Source organism: Engystomops pustulosus, chromosome 1 (assembly GCF_040894005.1).
Source record: "Engystomops pustulosus chromosome 1, aEngPut4.maternal, whole genome shotgun sequence".
Classification (NCBI taxonomy): Eukaryota; Metazoa; Chordata; class Amphibia; order Anura; family Leptodactylidae; genus Engystomops; species Engystomops pustulosus.
This window is the reverse complement of record NC_092411.1, coordinates 11,138,144-11,143,670: the sequence shown is the minus strand read 5'-3', so window position 1 is coordinate 11,143,670 and position 5,527 is coordinate 11,138,144. Positions and strand designations below refer to the sequence as shown.

At 45.8% G+C, this 5,527-nt stretch overlaps 1 long non-coding RNA gene across 2 annotated transcripts; it reads left to right on the top strand.

Moving 5' to 3' along the window:
- On the top strand, nt 1-3,155 carry LOC140116677 (uncharacterized). Of its 2 annotated transcripts, none has more exons than XR_011852906.1 (6): nt 1-83; nt 433-614; nt 881-997; nt 1,083-1,296; nt 1,892-1,974; nt 2,085-3,155. It is a non-coding gene; the product is annotated as an uncharacterized lncRNA (long non-coding RNA). The 2 variants fall into 2 exon arrangements; XR_011852902.1 differs by having other exon boundaries at nt 1,873-1,974; nt 2,085-3,154.
- The last annotated feature ends 2,372 nt before the right edge of the window (nt 3,156-5,527 follow it).

Below are 5,527 nucleotides of genomic sequence, written 5' to 3'. Positions count from 1 at the left end.
CAGATTCTGCAGATTCTTCCTGTGCTGCTGCGGTGCTGACCCCAGAGACTAGAGGGACAGAGGACGTCCGGATCCTGATCCTGGTAATTTCTGGATCCCATAGTAACAATGGAGTGAGAACTGATTGATATTGATTAGTGAGGGATAGACCCCCGTCCTCAGGATCGGTGGGGGTCCCGAAATCAGTCAGACCCTTACTAATCATGGGGATAACAATAATAAGTATTACATCTGCGAGTTTACCATTCAGTATAGTCACTAATATGTCGCTTTCAATGACTATCAATGACTTTGGGTACATGCACATAACTACATGTATATATACCGTGACCGGACTAGTGGGGAATCTCAGGAATGGCGATTGTCAGGTGTTTGTACCAGTGGATATCAATCATCATTTACTAGAACTCTTCTTCATCATTTATGTTTCAGGCTTGGATCCAGCAGGTCCAATGTTTGACGATGTAGAAGCTCATTGACCACATCGACATTTATCCCAATGGTGGCAACTATCAAGAACCGATGTAACGCCATAGGTTATAATGCCAAAAAGAGCAGCAGTAAAAGAATCAGCAAAATGTACCTGAAGACCCGGGCACACATGCCATACAAAGGTAAGTACCCATGATACAGGGGTGGGGGGTGGGGGTATGTATCTGTGATATACGGGGTGGGGTTGGGGGGTATCTACCTGTGTATGGGTACAAGCACCTTGATTAGTGAATTGGTGTCTCCCATATCCCAAATAGTTGCATAGTCATTAGACTTACAGGAGGGGAAGGGGAGATTATTAGGAGACTGAATATTGGAAATGAAGAAGCACAATATTCTTAGTTGTGATAATATTGTCCTTCACTGTATCATCTTCCATGTCTCTTAGTTACCACTACCAGCTCAGGATACATCTCCAGCTACATCCATGAGCAGGAGAGCACTGGACCTTCTCAGTCATCCTGGCCGGGACCATGAATGACTCCATCCCTCTGTCCCTGACTGTGTGAGTATAGACTGGATCCATTGTGCCGCCATATCTGAGCTCCATCCTATGTCTGATCTGTAGCTAAAACCTCATCTGTTTTTAGCCCCGAGCAGATCGGATACAATTTCACCAACACTTTCCTGGTGCACAATGAGGAAGACGTCGGGGATCTCATGTCCATTAAGCTGAAATGGGAAGGGACTAAACAGCCCTGGTACAATTTCTGGAGCTCCAGTTATTGGTTTGGGTCCAAGTGGCGCTGATAAAGAGCTGCACATCCGTCGTATCCGGGTGAAGTCTGGAGAAACGCAACATAAGTGAGTGTCCTGGTGATGTGCGGTGATGGGTAGAACACAAGTTATTTGTCCCTTGGACTCCACCAGTCCAGTCCAGGTACAACCTGCACCCCCAGGCTACTTGTTATGGTTTGCATATTTCCCATTGGTCCTGTCCAGTTTATTGGTTTGGGTCCTCCCATACAGTACTATATATTGCTGGACATCCACTGTCCTCTATGGCATTTTACATGGTGGTTCCTTCTTTGCTTAAGTTGGGCCTTGGGTCGGCAGTAGATGAATCTCTCTCAATCCACTTCCCTATGGAGGAGACTTGGATGGACAGTGGGTGATCCTTGTTAATCTGGTAGATATTCCCTGTGATCCTCCTCCCACAGGCACCGGGCATGAGGGGTGGAGGCCACCGCCAGACACTTTGTATGGGGCCTTATTCCTCACATCAGATGGGCCTCAGGTTCAGCCATATTTAATCTACTTTGTATGGACACTTTAGGAGGCTAAACTAGACCCAACTAGAGTAGACATTGCTTCACGCCTTCAGTACTGGACTGTAAGGAGAATGTTCCTCTTTATCAACAATTAACTTTTTATTTGTAGATTCCCTTATTTTCTAAAGGAATCAAATAAAAGTCGAATAACTCCCAGTGATGAAAACATTCGAAAATGTAGAGATGTCTGGGAAGTCAAAAGCCGGAAACGGTAAGACCCCATTGTAGCCTCCAAGGGCCCCACCAAGTAATGTGATTACACGATGCCCCAAGGCCCAGACTATTAGCCAATCATTGACTGTTATTTGTTCTTCCCACCAGGGTGACGTGTAATCTGGTGGATCCTTCACACGGGTCCCGCGGTCTTTAAACCTCACTGTGAGAAGACCCAAGCGGAGCTCTACATGGAGACGCCATCTATGAAGCCCTGAAGCCTTTGCTGCTTATATTCAATACAAAAAAGACAAATGTCTCGGCTCCTTTCATAGGTCGCCCATCGGACAGCCTTGTGCCGCCATTGACTTGGTGAGGGGCTGTTTAGTTCTCCATTCGTGGAGACTTTGAAGAAGTTTACATTCCCCTCCCCATCTGATACATGAACTGTAACAAAGAACAATGTTTTTCATGAAAGGACAATTTGGATTAATAAGATGAATAAGATCTGCTGCTGTTACAACCATTTATCACCCCCCCCCCTCCACCTTAATTCCTCCTTCCCCTCCTGCGCTGTATATTGTATATGTCCATGGAGATGTAGATTTATATCTGTGTACAGGGTGAGCTGTGGTCTAGGACTTTCTATCCATTTCTTAGTATTCTCTGTTGAGCCCAGTCACATGATGAACCATCCTGTAGGTTTTTCCACCTCTTCCTCCTCCTTCAGTCTCCACTACAATTACTGAAAGTGACAATATGGACATAGAGAAGCCATTTCTTCCTCTTCCCAGTCTCTCCCACCATCGGTGGTGACACATCTTGGTATCAGTGAGTGTTGGGCCCAGGTCAGATGTTTTGGTTCTGTGACTTGTCTCCCGATCAGAATATGAGTTGAGTCTTTCACTTCCTCTTCTCTCCTCCTGTGTCGGAGTCTTGTACTACATGGTGGTCCATTTCCAAGGCTGGAGATGGGACAAGTGACATGTAATAGTCTCTGAGCTCCTCAGGTCTGGGGGGTCTGTGACCTCGGAGGGGATTCACCAGTGCAGTAAGGGGGTCCACGTCCCATGATGTCTTTGATCAAGGTGGCAGATGCCTTATCATGGTGACATAAGCGGAGGGTTCCCTGATGTCCATCCATTATCATTATCAGTATACTCCCTGTACATGGACCCTGCTTAAAAATACCTTAAAAACATAAGTTCTCTCTGGTCACACGCAGCCATTTCTGCTAAATTACTGTATGAAATATGTCTATGAATTTGTGCTAAATCTGGATATGTGAAAGCTGAGTCTTATTTATCCTGAATGTGTATTTCTATTATCACATTTTATGAACTTATTTACAAGAATAATAAATATAAATGTAATTATAACATTCTGTGTGGTTCCTTATTTTTTGGAGGGTTTGAACTTAAAGCTACAGGACCCCAAAGCAAAATCTTTACCAGACCCTTAGCTATAATGTATTATCTATAGAACTATAGAACCTTGTGGGATCCTGCAGCCGGGCAGCCTGATGCAGAGAGCCAAGAGCACAGCAGTGTTATTTATTTACTTCATTTTTCGGAGCTTCGGACCAGTAGTGTAACTTAAAGGGGTTGGCCACTTTAATATAAAAACTAAGCAAGGCTGGGGGTAAGGATTATCAAGCTAACCTTTATTGGGAATTCTCCAGCGTTGTTCTGTTCTTGGTTGGGGATCTGTCAGTCTCTTCTCCATCTTCTTTCCTCCGCTCCTTGTTGTCTGTCCTGACTCAAGGAGACACCTACTGCCACCTACTCCAGAACCGTGCAGAAAGGTGGAGGACGCAACAGGGACAAGAAGAAGATGACAAGAAGTTGGCCAACCCCTTTAAAGCTGCGGGACCCCAATGCAAAATCTTTACCAGACCCCCAGCTATGATGTACTACTACAGAAATCCACACATTATGGGGAGCCTAAAGCTGGGCAGCTCAATACAGAGAGCCGGGTGCACAGCAGTGTTAGGATACACCCCCAGTGCACTCAGAGAAGCTGTGATCCTGGGCTAGACATCCAGATTTCACATTTCTGCTGTTACCTACACACACAAGTAAGATTAGAAACAAGCATTTCAGGGCCTGTATCTAACACTGGCTGCAGGGAGCCAAGAGCACAGCAGTGTTAGGATACATCCTAAGAAGCTACAAACCATTAAATATAAATCCATGTTTCACAGTCCTGCTGCTACTAACAGCACACAAATGCATGGTACCACATCTCTCCATGGACAATACTGCCTGCGTTACTGCATTGTCAAAACTGATATGATCAAAATGTTTCAATGTTCTTGATCTGAAGGAAATGTGCAGAGGTTACAATTGTCTCAAGTAGTTACAGAACAGACGCTTATCAGGAGTGACATCAGATCTGTGTCCTTGTTCTGGGACTACGTCTGATCAGGGCTGTGTCCTCCCGAATACTGTGCAGGGTGACAATACTCTAACCCTGTGTTCTTAGATCCACCTCTCATTTTACCAGGTTAGTGGATACAATAAACCTCACGTTCCCTGCCTGGGGACAGCAGCAATGTCACTGTGATGTTCTGACTAAGCTTGTGATTATGTTTACTACTTTCTGTATGGAGCTTGGTTCGGATGCTCTATTTCTATAGGGAACTTGGTTCTGGTGCTATATGTATGTACTGAGCTTGGATCTGGCACCGTATGTATGTACTGAGCTTGGATCTGGTGCTGTATGTATGTACTGAGCATGGATCTGGCGCTGTATGTATGTACTGAGCTTGGATCTGGCACCGTATGTATGTACTGAGCTTGGATCTGGTGCTGTATGTATGTACTGAGCATGGATCTGGCGCTGTATGTATGTACTGAGCTTGGCTCTGGCACTGTATGTATGTACTGAGCTTGGCTCTGGTGCTGTATGTATGTACTGAGCTTGGCTCTGGCACTGTATGTATGTACTGAGCTTGGCTCTGGCGCTGTATGAATGTACTGAGCTTGGCTCTGGCACTGTATGTATGTACTGAGCTTGGCTCTGGTGCTGTATGTATGTACTGAGCTTGGCTCTGGCGCTGTAAGTATGTACTGAGCTTGGCTCTGGTGCTGCATGTATGTACTGAGCTTGGCTCCGGCGCTGTATGTATGTACTGAGCTTGGCTCTGGCGCTGTATGTATGTACTGAGCTTGGCTCTGGTGCTGTATGTATGTACTGAGCTTGGCTCTGGCGCTGTATGTATGTACTGAGTTTGGATCTGGTACTGTATGTATGTACTGAGCTTGGCTCTGGTGCTGTATGTATGTACTGAGCTTGGCTCTGGCGCTGTATGTATGTACTGAGCTTGGCTCTGGCACTGTATGTATGTACTGAGCTTGGCTCTGGCGCTGTATGTATGTACTGATCTTGGCTCTGGCGCTGTATGTATGTACTGAGCTTGGCTCTGGCACTGTATGTACTGAGCATGGCTATGGCGCTGTAAGTATGTTCTGAGCTTGGCCCTGGTACTGTATGTATGCACTGAGCTTGGTTCTGGCACTGTATTTATGGACTGAACTTGGCTCTGGCGCTGTATGTATGTACTGAGCTTGGCTCTGGCGCTGTATGTATGTACTGAGCTTGGCTCTGGC